The sequence below is a fragment of the Mustelus asterias genome, chromosome 7, assembly GCF_964213995.1.
Source record: "Mustelus asterias chromosome 7, sMusAst1.hap1.1, whole genome shotgun sequence".
Taxonomy (NCBI): Eukaryota; Metazoa; Chordata; class Chondrichthyes; order Carcharhiniformes; family Triakidae; genus Mustelus; species Mustelus asterias.
The window spans coordinates 84,760,514-84,773,777 of NC_135807.1; positions in this window are offsets into that span (position 1 = coordinate 84,760,514).

Sequence of the window (13,264 nt, forward strand, 5' to 3'; positions counted from 1 at the left end):
ACCTACCTCGCAATAAGTTGATCTTCCTCTACACCCTAGCTATGACTGTAACACTACATTCTGCTCTCTCTCCTTTCCTTCCCTATGAACCGTATGCTTTGTCTGTTATAGTACACAAGAAACAATACTTTTCACTGTATACTAATACATGTGATAATAATAAATCAAATCAATAATCAATAAGTGAGTCACTATTAATAAGCCAGATGGTCTGGAGGTTGTCGCTCTCGAAACAGTTGACGGTGAAACTCTGGCATCTTCTTCTTTCCATTAACATCATCGGTTTGACCAGCATTGACGTAGGAACTAGAGGTTGTCTCTGTGTCTGATCAGTAGATGAGGTATTGCTTTCCTCAACAGTACCTGTTAGTGTCAGGGTTGTAGGAAGGTTCAGGTCAGGACTTTGTATGGTTGAATCTGTTCATATGCTTTAATCCCTGGCTTCTCAAATTGCACTAAATTATGGAGGAGATTAAACATTTTTCCCACTATCAGGTTCAGGAAAGTAGGCACCTTAATATCTTCAGCTATTTGTTTGCCTGCACAAAATTATCAAAACATTCAGCATAGGAACTCCATCACTCCACATTTTTACCAAAGGGTCCCACGACATGAAAATTCTCAGCGTTTCTCTTACTAATGGAGGTTTTCCCATAGGCACACTTCGCAACACGTTTCCAGCAGATACCTTGACTTTTCTTCCACACAGGACAGCAAACTAAGCTTCAGCCTCTTATTTAACACACCCAGCTCTAATTTTACTGCAGAGTATCATTACTCACATTCACCAGTCCATCAAGTCTGGAACACATGCACAAATCTTCTTTTCTAACTTTTCTTTTCCCGGTTTCTGCTTGGTAAATTTGTCTTGCCGGGTGGCTAGCAAACGCCGTTCGTTGTCTTTGTTGCCAGTTTTTATGTTGTATATTGGAGAATGATGCTCGGGAGCATGGAGGAGTAAAACCAATGGAGTTTTATTTACAGGTCTGTGTCCTCTTACATGGCTGCCTCTTTCCCATGCTAGGAACCTACGATGTCACCTCTGATGAATACATGAATACAGCAGAGCTCAGTAAGCCAATAATAATTAATACAAATACATAACCGATGTATTAGTGAATACGTTAAATTTATGGCCTCCTACTTCTGGTCTCACCCACAAGTGGAAACATCTACTCTCCATTTATCTCAGAAAGACCTTTGGTCAATTTGAAGACCTCTATCAAGTTTTGCATCGTCTCCATATCCTTCTTATTACGTGGAGACCAAAACTATTCACAGCGCTCCTAAGTGTCATCTAATCAAGGTGCAAAACAAATTTAACATCATTTCTCTGGTTTTTAGTTCTATCTCTTTGCCATGGTTTTGTGTGACGTTGTAGGTTCCCGATCGTATGACATTTGTGGCAGCCTTCAATAGATGTTACTTTCCTTCACAGCCAGTTTTATTCTTCTCAGTTTTGCCAAACTTTGCAGCAAACCACAAAGGCCATCCTGAAACCTCACATTAAAATTAGCCCATCTCAAGTGCAGAATTAAAGAGACTTCTTTTTTATTGCTCCCTCGACTATTAGAACGATCAAATCTAAAAGCTTTTGTGGTATCCCAACCTTACAAAAATTCTTTTTTATTTCAAACAAAGCATGATAAAAGCTCCAATTTAATTGAATGAGGAGGGACACATCGTAAAACAGAGGATAAATGACAGAGAAGCTCTGATTTATGGAACAATGAACCTGAAAAGAACGCTGGGCCACAAAATGTGGTGATCCAAAGGGTTAGTAGATTATGTAATTTACACTCATTGTGGTTACTTTTTCCACAACTCCCTTCTTTTCAAATTCCTTCAAGGCCTCACTTCTCCCTTTCTTTAATTCTCTCCAGCCCTGCTTCTCTCCAAGATATCTGCACTCCCCTAATCCCGGCCTCTTGGACATTCCTGTTTTTAATCGCTCCACCATTGATGGCCTTGCCTTCGAAAGCTGGCAAGACCCTCAGCTCTGGAATTCCCTTCCTTAACACCCCTGCCTCTCTACCACCCTTTCCTTCTTTCAGATACTCCTTGAAATCTACTTCTCACCTGCCCTAACATCCATTTATATGACTCAGTGTCAAATGTTGTTTGTTAACACTCCCGTAAAGTGCTTTGGGCTGCTTCCCTAATTTAGTATGCACTACATGAACGTATGTTTTTGTTGGCTGGCTGAGCTGTATGGGGCCATGAAGAAAACTGTGTGAGCAATAGTGATAGGAGACATGATAGAGGAACAGAAAGGTGCTTCTACAGCCGCGGGCATGAATCCAGCATGGCATGTTCCCATGCTGGTGCCATGGTCAAGGATGTCACTGAATAGCTGAGGGGGTGAGTGAGCATCTGGTGGTCATAGTCCACGTACATACTAATGACTTAGGTAGAAAGAGGAATGTGATCCTGCAGTCAGAGTTTAGGGACCTAAGGTGGAAATTAGCAAGCAGGATCTCAAAAGTAGTAATCTCTGGATTATTCCTGATACCACATGCAGCTGAATATGGAAATAGATGAATGTGTGGCTGGAAAGCTGATGCAGGAGGGAGGGATTTAGATTCCTGGGTCATTGGGATCAATTCTGGAGGAGATGGGACCTGTACAGGCTGGACGAGCTGCACCTAAACTGGATGGGGAAGCCAATGTCCTTGTGGGATGATGTGCTTGTGCTATTAGGGAGGGTTTAAACCAGTGATGGGCAACCTAGACTAGTGACTGGGCCGCATGATTGCCCCTCCATCTCAGTGGAGTGGGCCACAAGATTGAAATCGGAAATGTTCACGAATGATTGATTACATTTAATACATGCCAAATATTTCATAACAAGTTATAGAAAATGCTTAATCATTCATATACTAATAGAACTGTCATCAACTTCAAATGGTGAAAACAAAAGAAATATTTACGCTTGATTGGATGCAGAAGGAGCGCATGGCTCTCATAGTCAATGTGTGCAATCAGCACGCACCTCACTTCTCGTATCATTGCTTTCTGTGCATGATCATACTGGTAGGAAAAAAGCTATGCAGATGGAAGCCAGCATCTCCACGTGGGCAACAGTCAATAAAATGTCTCGTGAGCCACATTCAAAATCCTGATGGGCTGCACCCAAGTTACAGGTTGCCTACCACTGGTATAAACTAACTTTGATGTGGAGATGCCGGCGTTGGACCGGGGTAAGCACAGTAAGAAGTCTCACAACACCAGGTTAAAGTCCAACAGGTTTATTTGGCAGCACAAGCTTTCGGAATCTCAGGCTCCTTCTTCAGGTGAGTGAGGAGTTCTGTTCACAAACAGGGCATATACAGACACAAATTCAATTTACAAGATAATGGTTGGAATGCGAGTCTTTACAGGTAATCAAGTCTTAAAGGTACAGACAATGTGAGTGGAGAGAGGGTTAAGCACAGGTTAAAGAGATGTGTATTGTCTCCAGCCTGGACAGTTAGTGAGATTTTGCAAGCCCAGGCAAGTCGTGGGGGTCACAGATAGTGTGACATGAACCCAAGATCCCGGTTGAGGCCATCCTCATGTGTGCGGAACTTGGCTATCAGTTTCTGCTCAGCAATCCTGCGTTGTCGTCCGTCGTGAAGGCCGCCTTGGAGAACGCTTGCCCGAAGATCAGAGGCTGAATGCCCGTGACAGATGAAGTGTTCCTCGACAGGAAGGGAACACTCCTGCTTGGTGATTGTCGAGCAGTGTTCATTCATCCGTTGTCGCAGTGTCTGCATGGTCTCCCCAATATAACATGCCTCAGGACATCCTTTCCTGCAGCGTATCAGATAGCCAACGTTGGCCGAGTTGCAAGAGTATGTACCGTGTACCTGGTGGATGGTGTTCTCATGTGAGACAATGGCATCCATGCCGATGATCCAGCACGTCTTGCAGAGGTTGCTGTGGCAGGGCTGTGTGAGGTCGTGGTCACTGTTCTCCTGAAGGCTGGGTAGTTTGCTGCGGACAATTGTCTGTTTGAGGTTGTGCGGTTGTTTGAAGGCAAGAAGTGGGGGTGTGGGGATGGCCTTGGCAAGATGTTCGTCTTCATCAATGACATGTTGAAGGCTCCGGAGAAGATGTCGTACCTTCTCCGCTCCGGGGAAGTACTGGACGATGAAGGGTACTCTGTCCGCCGTGTCCCGTGTTTGTCTTCTGAGGAGGTGCGGTTTTTCGCTGTGACACGTCGGAACTGTCGATCGATGAGTCAAGCACCATACCCTGTTCTTATGAGAGCGTCTTTCAGCATCTGTAGGTATCTGTTGCGATCCTCCTCATCTGAACAGATCCTGTGTATATGGAGGGCTTGTCCATAGCGGATGGCTTCTTTAACATGTGTAGGGTGGAAGCTGGAGAAGTGGAGCATCGTGAGGTTATCCGTGGGCTTGCGGTACAATGAAGTGCTGAGGTGACCATCCTTGATGGAGATGCGTGTGTCCAAGAATGCAACCGATTCTGGAGAGTAGTCCATGGTGAGTCTGATGGTGGGATGGAACTTGTTGATGTCATCATATAGTTGTTTCAATGATAGTTCGCAATGAGTCCAAAGGAAGAAAATGTCATCGATGTATCTAGTGTATAGCGTCGGTTGAAGATCCTGTGCGGTGAAGAGGTCTTGTTCGAACCTGCCCTCAGGATGCCCTCGACATAGCCGGAGAGGTTCTCACACAGGGTCCCATTGCCTGATACGATGGGACAGCCGGGTGTATTGGCCTTGTGTATCTTCGGGAGGCAGTAGAGATCTCCAATGCAGGGAGGGTGCTCTGAAGGTCTGGATCAAAGGTCTTGATCAGTCTGTTGAGTTGACTGGTGTGTTCTTTGGTCGGGTCTGCTGATAACTGTCTGTAGTGTTCCTCGTTGTTCAGTTGTTGGTACGCTTCTTTGCAGTAATCCGTTCTGTTCAGTATAACAGTGGCTCCTCCTTTGTCTGCTGGCTTGATGACAACTTTGCAGTTGGTCTTGAGAGCGCGGATGGCATTGCGTTGTGCTTGGGTGACGTTCGGGGCTGTCCTGTGAGTGCGGCTGATGAATCTGGCATTGACGTACCTCCTGACGGCTTGGCATACATGTCGAGTCGAGGGCAACGGCCTTCCAGAGGAGTCCAATTTGACTCTTTCCTCTTCGGTTGCTGCACCGCGGATCCCTCTGTCGGCTGTTCCGGTTCATTGGCTATGATTGTTGGCATCTGTTGGCTGTGGCCACAACTTGCCTGGGCTTGCAAAATCTCACTATCTGTGCTGGCTGGAGACAATACACATCTCTTTAACCTGTACTTGGGCCTCTCTCCACTCACATTGCCTGTACCTTTAAGACTTGATTACCTGTAAAGACTCGCATTCCAACCATTATCTTGTAAATTGAATTTGTGCCTGTTTGTGAACCAAATCCTGCACTCACCTGAAGAAGGAGCCTGAGACTCCGAAAGCTTGTGCTGCCAACTAAACCTGTTGGACTTTAACCTGGTGTTGTGAGACTTCTTATTAAACTAACTTGACAGAGGTCTGGGAACCTGGAGGTTATAACAGAGTGAAATAGCAAAGTGCACAGATTGCTGGGAAAGATAGATAGATTGTCTGTATAGCGTGCGAGAAACAATACTTTTCACTGTATGTTAATACATGTGACAATAATAAATCAAATCAAATCTAATCAAAGATAGCACTAGAGTAAAAAATAGTAAATTATTAGATGGGTTCAGTGTAAGAGGGAAAGTAATAACAACCACATTAGGATTACTGTGCATGTATGTGAAAGAACAAAGTGTAGTAAAAAAAGATTGGTGAGTTGCAGGCACAAATAGCCACATTCCAATATAATGTTGTGGTGATAACAGAGACTTGGTTCAAAGAAAGGCAGAACTGGTTACTCAATATTCCTGGATACAAGGAGTGGGATTTTATGACCTCCCTCAACCCGAGACTGGAAAATCCCGCCCGAGGTCAGCGGACATTTCCATTGTCCGCCCCTCGACCGCTACGATTGGTGGGTGGGGCATTAGAATTCCGGCAAAGGTGTTCAGGAATGATAGGTGTGGTAATTTGACACCACGAATAAGTGCCAGAATTCTACCGTTTCACCCACCACAGGAATCGGAGCGAGCAAGGGGTGGACAATGGGAAGGTCCATTGACTTTGGGTGGGATTTTCCGGTCACGGGTCAAACAACGCCATAAAATCCCTCCCAAGGTAGTCAAATGCATTGTTTAAAGAATGATCTTTATATAAATAAATAACAAAGTTTAACAGTAACAATAATTCAGCACAACAGCAATAACGGTAATAATTATTACCGTCGGCACGGTAGCACAGTGGTTAGCACTGCTGACTCACAGCGCCAGGAACTCGGGTTCAATTCTGGCCTCGGGTGACTGTGTGGAGTTTGCACATACACCCCGTGTCTGTGTGGGTTTCCTCTGGGTGCTCTGGTTTCCTTCCACAGTCCAAAGATGTGCAGATTAGTTGGATTGACCATACTAAATTGCCCCTTAGTGTCAGGGAAATTAGCAGGGTAAATGCATGGGATTATGGGGATAGGGCCTGGGTGAGATTGTTGTTGGTGCAGACTCAATAGGCTGAATGGCCTCCCTCTGCACTGTAGGGATTTTATGATTCTATGAGGTCTTGCTTGCAGAATACTCTCTTGCAGACTAAAAAGCCCTCCAAAACCCATACATGCTCAGATCCCGCAACAGATTCCAGCAAAACAATTACATCGGAGAAAAAGCTTATAAGAATACACTGTACTCAAAATGACATTTGTAACAATTGGGAAGGAAGGAAAGGAGGACGGAAAGCAGTATTGATTAAAGAGAACATTGCAATACTGGAGAGAGATAGCCCAGAATGGTCAAGAATAGAATCTATTTGGGTGAGCTAAGGTATAAAAAGGTGCTATTATACTGCTCGGCAGTCAGTAGGGCCCAATGAGAAGGATACAGAGGAACAAATTTGCAAGGAAATTACAGAGAAGTGCAAGATTAATGCAGAAGCTATATTGAGAGACTCTAATTACCTGAATTTCGGCTGGAACGTAGTGCAAAAGGCAGAGAGGGACAAGAGTTCCTTGAGTTGCTCAGGAGAATTTTCTACAGCGATATGTTTCCAGTCGAATGAGAAAGGAAGCATTACCAGACCTGGTTTTTGGGAATGAACTGGGCTAAGGAAATCAAGTGCCAGTAAGGGAACAATAGGGGGCAGGGATCATTGTATCATTAGCTTAAATTAAATTAAGAGATACAAAGAGAGTGTATGGACAGAGAGCTAACATAAAAAGAAATCCAAAAGTCTTCCATCAGCATATAAAAAGTAAAATGGTGGTAAAAAGAGAAGTGAGGTTGCTCAGTGATTTATGCAGGGGCATTATGGAGGCAGGGGCATGGCTGAGGTGTTAAATACAGACAATGGATGAAATTTAGTGGCCATGGACGAAATCCCATATGGCCACTAAATCTCACAAAAGGGCCATAACAGGATTTGCATTGATGAGATCTTGGTTTAAGATCTTCCCCAGCTCCTGCCAGCAATTAGGTTCACACCCGGATTTCCATTCATTTAAATGTACCATTATCACAGTGGGGAGGCCTGGAAATTCACATTTGATATTAGCTGTCTTTGATGTGTGGCTATGAATACAAATGTGTGTTTTCATAAAGGATTAAGTACTTGAAGGGAGTGTTTGATTTTATAAAGGATTGAATCCTCGAAGAAATTTAAATATTATCGATTTATGCAGTGGAAGTAGAATCAATCAATAAATTCAAGAAAGAGATAGATATGTTTCTGATGAAAAGCTGGATAAAGGGCTATGGGGAGCAGGCAGGAAAGTGGAGTTGAGACAGGATAAGTCATGATAATGTTAAATGATGGCGTGGACTCAAAAGGGCTGAATTGCCTTTCCTGCTCCTAATTCTTATGTTCCTATGATAAAAGGTTTTTTTTAAATTATAGTGAAGTCTACAAAAGACACTTAAAACTTTATTTTATTTTATTGCACCATGTACCTTGGAGTCTGCCCGTGGGGAATGCTGGATGAGTTGGCACGGCAGGTGTAAGAGCAAAGAGTAACAGTGGAGGGAATAGGTTGGCATGAGTTGGCAACAAGTTGGCATAGGGGCTATTAAGGACCATGGAAATGAGTGGGCAGTATAGGTTGGCATGGAGGATATGAGGGGACCATGGGGTGGTTGGGATCATGAGGTGTCAATAGTTGGCATGGGGAGTGTATAGTGGGTTGAGGGGGTGTGAGAGGTGAGGGCTTGAGGGCTGGATTTTCCTTTGTTGTTTTTATTATATCTAGAACAAAGCCCCAGTGCACCAAGGTAGGATTTTTAAACAGCCCGCCTGAGCAGCCGACAGTCCTTGTGGCACATTCTTCCAAGCTGGGTTTGTGGAGTTGGGAATTTCCCAACTCTGCGTTCCTGACTTGGGGAATGAAAATTCAGCCCTATGTAATTACCTTCCTGACATTAAAATCATATATTTTATCTTGCATATTGGGCCAATTGATGGAAATGTAATGGATTTGTGCAGACTTAAAATGACTGTGTAGTTCTGTAGAATAGCTGGCATCAGACCCTGACCTCTGTTTTCATTGTTATGGAGAAAAGATGGGAGGAACAGGGACATAATATGAAAGGGAACTAATCCCGAAGAACAGTAACTCAGAATGCAGATAAGGAGAACAGAAAGGGAAGAGAATTGATTATAAACATTGCAGGTTAGCGCAGAAAGACCAGATAGAGAAGGAGAGAATTTAGCATGGCCAATGCATCTAACCAGCCTGTTTTTCGAACTGAGAGGGGAAACCAGAGCACCCGGATGAAACCCACGCAGACACGGGGAGAACGTGCAGTCTCCACACAGACAGTGACCCAAGCCAGGGATCGTACTCGGGTCCCTGGTGCTGTGAGGCAGCAGTGCTAACCACTGTGCCACTGGTCAAGATGAATGTCAAACTAGTGAGGGTGAGGTTAGTGCTCAAGCAGGACAGAGGATGAGAAGTCGGGAAGAATAGTGGTAAAACAAGATCGAGTTGGATGGAAATAGGTGCTTGAGTGAAATGAAAAATGAAAGAGGATAGTAGCTAATCCGACCGTTTAATCAGTCACGTCTGTGTAGACAATCTATTTGATCCATTTGCATATCCTTGTTGCCTTGGCACAAGCCCCATATTCCCAATGCCCTATTAAATCAGGAATCTATTCATGCACTTTTCAATACATTAACTAAGCCCACGTGCAATGGTCTAGATAGCTGCCGACTCAATCATTTTAAGGGCTGAATCGGCTTTTTGTTGTATGTTAGCCCATCTGTGCTGTGGAAATGATGTTTTATTCAGTCAAGGCATCAGTTCATGCCACCAAATAAACTCCAACTTATTTTTGACATGCTTTAGTATTGCTGAATGACAATTTCACTTGTCACAGAGAACAATGTAGTCACTCAGTGCGTGAGAAAGAAACAAAATAGTGATTTCCTCCCATCGACCAGAAGCAAAAGATAATCAGCACATAGTACATAACTGAAACGAGACGCAACAAAAAGAACTGAAGCTTTTTTGGAATATCTGGCTTAACTGGGAGTCAGTGATAGAAATTTATGAAATCATGAAACATTGAAAAATAAAACTTGTGGGCGATGCAGAGATGAATGTTCCTTACTGGGTCAATTTAACGGTTCTTTTGGGAGCTGTTCACAGACTGAGCTAACGGCACATTAAGTGCTTCTCTCCTTCCCATACCAGAATTTATAAATCTGAGGAGGGCTAGTAACGAGGGGCGGGTGAAATCTAGGAAGAGAAAGGATTGTACTCAAAACATAATCAAAAAATAAACCAGAATTAAGTATTGATGCACCATTTTGCTTTGATTGGATTCCACAGATTTTGCCCTGTGGTGGTCACATCATAACCATTGAAGCAAAAGCCATTTTGGAGAATGCATCCCAGCCAGTGCGGTCGTACTGCTTTTCCCCAACCTCAGACATACACATTCAAACTTGATTTGATTGAGTTGATTTATTATTGTCATATGTATTAACATACAGTGAAAAGTATTGTTTCTTGCACGCTATACAGACAAAACATACCGTTCATAGAGAAGGAAACAAGAGGGTGCAGAATGTAGTGTTACAATCATAGAGAAAGATCAACTTAATGCAAGGTAAGTCCATTCAAAAGTCTGACAGCAGCAGGGAAGAAGCTGTTCTTGAGTCAGTTGGTACATGACTTCAGGCTTCTGTATCTTTTTCCTGACAAGAAGGTGGAAAAGAGAATATCTAGGGTGCATGGGGTCCGTAATTATGCTGGTTGCTTTGCCGAGGCAGCGGGAAGTGTAGACAGAGTCAATGGATGGGAGGCTAGTTTGTGTGATGGATTGGGCTACATTCACGACCTTTTGTAGTTCCTTGCGGTCTTGGGCAGAGCAGGAGCCATACCAAGCTGTGATACAACCAGAAAGAATGCTTCCTATGGTGCATCTGTAAAAGTTGGTGAGAGTCGTAGCTGACATGCCAAATTTCCTTAGTCTTCTGAGAAACTTCATGTACCACAGGAAATACGAACACAGGAGGCAGAGCATGACCCGGCATAGAGTGGCAGATAGGATGTATGACAGGACAAAGAGATTACAGGCAGGAAGCTAATGTGCGGTGTGAGAAGACTTAGGTGATCAACGTAGTAATGAGAGTTTATTAGAAATGGAAGGCTTTTGCTCATGGTGATAAAATCAATTGTAATGGCTAAGTGCTGTTCACAAATAAACAATTACTTCTCAGGCCATACATATGGCATTGAAATCCAGCAATTTATTTTGTAGCTTCATGGCTATCTCTATGTTAAAAAGGAATACTTTACATTCTTTGGAAAAGATTCATTATGGAAAAAGCTACAACACTGCATAAGGTTTTATGATTTGATACAATTAAGTGAAATGTAGTAGGTCGATGCAAGCAATGGCAGCTGACTCACTCCAAACATGGTTTGTTTAATTGCTTTTCCTCTTGTTATTTTGGTGGCACATACCCCAGGCTGTATGGTTTATCGTTTAGTTATTTTCAGTCATTGAATAAAAGTGCAAAGCACTTGTTTCAAACAACAATGTTTAATGTGCTTCTGATTGCAAGCAAGGTGAAGTAGTCTGTCCAGATATCAGTGAAGGAATGAGTGTGTTAGTGCCCGGATACGTGAGCATGGCTCACTGCATCATAATTATGGTAAACCAAAGTGCTTGAACATTTGGATACCAAATATTCACTTATGTAAGGAATTTATTGCTTTTATCATTTTATCACTGAATAAAACCAATTTTATTGAATGATCCAATTGTCTTTGATATATTTAAACCACGGATGTCTTGTTTTGTGCTGGATCATTTTGCTGTTACTACAAACACACAAATTAGGAGCAGGTGTAGGCCACTGGGCCCCTCGAGCCTGCTCCACCATTCAATCAGATCATGGCTGATCTAATTTCAACCCCAACTTCACATTTCAGCCTTCTCCCAATAACCTTTCATCCTCTTGTTTATCAAGAATCTAGCTACTTCTGCCTTAAAGATATTCAAAGCCTCTGCCTCAACCACCTTGTGAAGAAGAGAGTTCCGAAGTCTCACAACCCTCAGAGTAACAAAAAATCCTCTTCTCTGCCCTAAATGGGCGGCCCCATAATTTTAAACAGTGGCCCCTATTCTAGATTCTCCCATAAGAGAAAACAATCCTCTCCACGTCCACCCTGTCAAGTTCCCTCGGGATTATATATGTTTCAATCAAGTTACTCTATTCAAAACAAAGGAAACTTTTCAGATGGCTATTTGTCAAAGATTTTAGTTGTCAATACAGATGAAAGGTGGCACACAGAAATCCACTTACAGGCAAGTTTGGTTTAAATTAAAACAATAAACCTGAGCTGATCCAAAACTCTGTTGTTGTATGTCCTAAATTGTACTGAATCCTGTAGGATCCTAACTCTTCACTAAGCTAGATTGGCTCCTTGTATACCAATGCCTTAAATATAAAACTGGCATCAACACATTCAAATCCCTGCATGGCCTCACCTCTCCCTATCTCTGTAAACTCCTCCAGTCCGACCAGCTTACAAGAACCGTGCATTCCCCACTCCTCTCAACTCTCCGACAGGTGACTTTGACCAAGCATCCTCCTAATATCTTCTTCATTGGCCCAGTTAACATTTGTCTAGTTACATTACTGCATATTTTGTTACTGTCTTGTGACGTTCCTATATAAAAAACATGATACAAATAAATTGTGCATCCACAATTTTTGTAAATCATAATTCTATTCAGCTCTGTAAATACAAATTCTATTGATATAAACCAACAACACATTGAAAGCGGAGATAAATTTTAGGCAAATATTACATGCTAATATGTATCCTTTTGTTGCAAAAAGCAAGCTAATCATATTTGTATTATATCTACTGTTGTGTACTTTGAACAAGGTGGAATTATTAATGATTGCCCAAGTATACTTGAAAAGAAGTGTGGAGGCTGAATTTGATAGCTCCCTGAAAATGGGTGCAGGGATCACGTTGTGCCACTAACTCGCCCCATTGATTACAATGCAGGCTGTATGTTAACATGGCACTGTCTGCTCATTTTACTGACTTCAGCAGTTCTTGGCAGTCGTGCAGGATGTGACTCTGACTTGGAAAAGAATGAAGAATGGAGCATGGACTCCAATGTTTTCAGATGCTGCATTGGAGGCCTTGGTGGTGGAAGTGGAAAGATGGAGAGATGTCCTGTATGGTTGGCAGGCCCTCCAGTCACATGCTCAGAAGGCAATAGGAGCAGACACTGTTGTGGTCAATGTCGTGAGTCCAGCCCTGAGTCCCTGAGAGTACAACAAAATTCAAAGATCTCTCATTAGTGATCAAGGTCAGTGAATGCACATTCAAAAGCCAAATCCCCTTAACCGCACAATTAGCCTCAGACATTGCACAATTCACCACACCTCCATCACTCACATACCAACTATCTCTGTCAATCAGGGCCCAGATCTGATTAAAGCAAAATACTTCAGGTACTGGAAATCCGAAATAAAAGCAGAAATTTCAGCAGGTCTGGCAGCACCTGTGGAGAGAGAAACAGAGTTAACATTTTGAGTCCTTATGATTCTTCTACAGAGCTGTCATTCTGATATTTATATGCTCCACTACACTGAGTACAGCTGTGGGCCTTATACCCACATCTCATAGATTGGACACACTGCCAGCTATTCAATTATGACAGGTACAT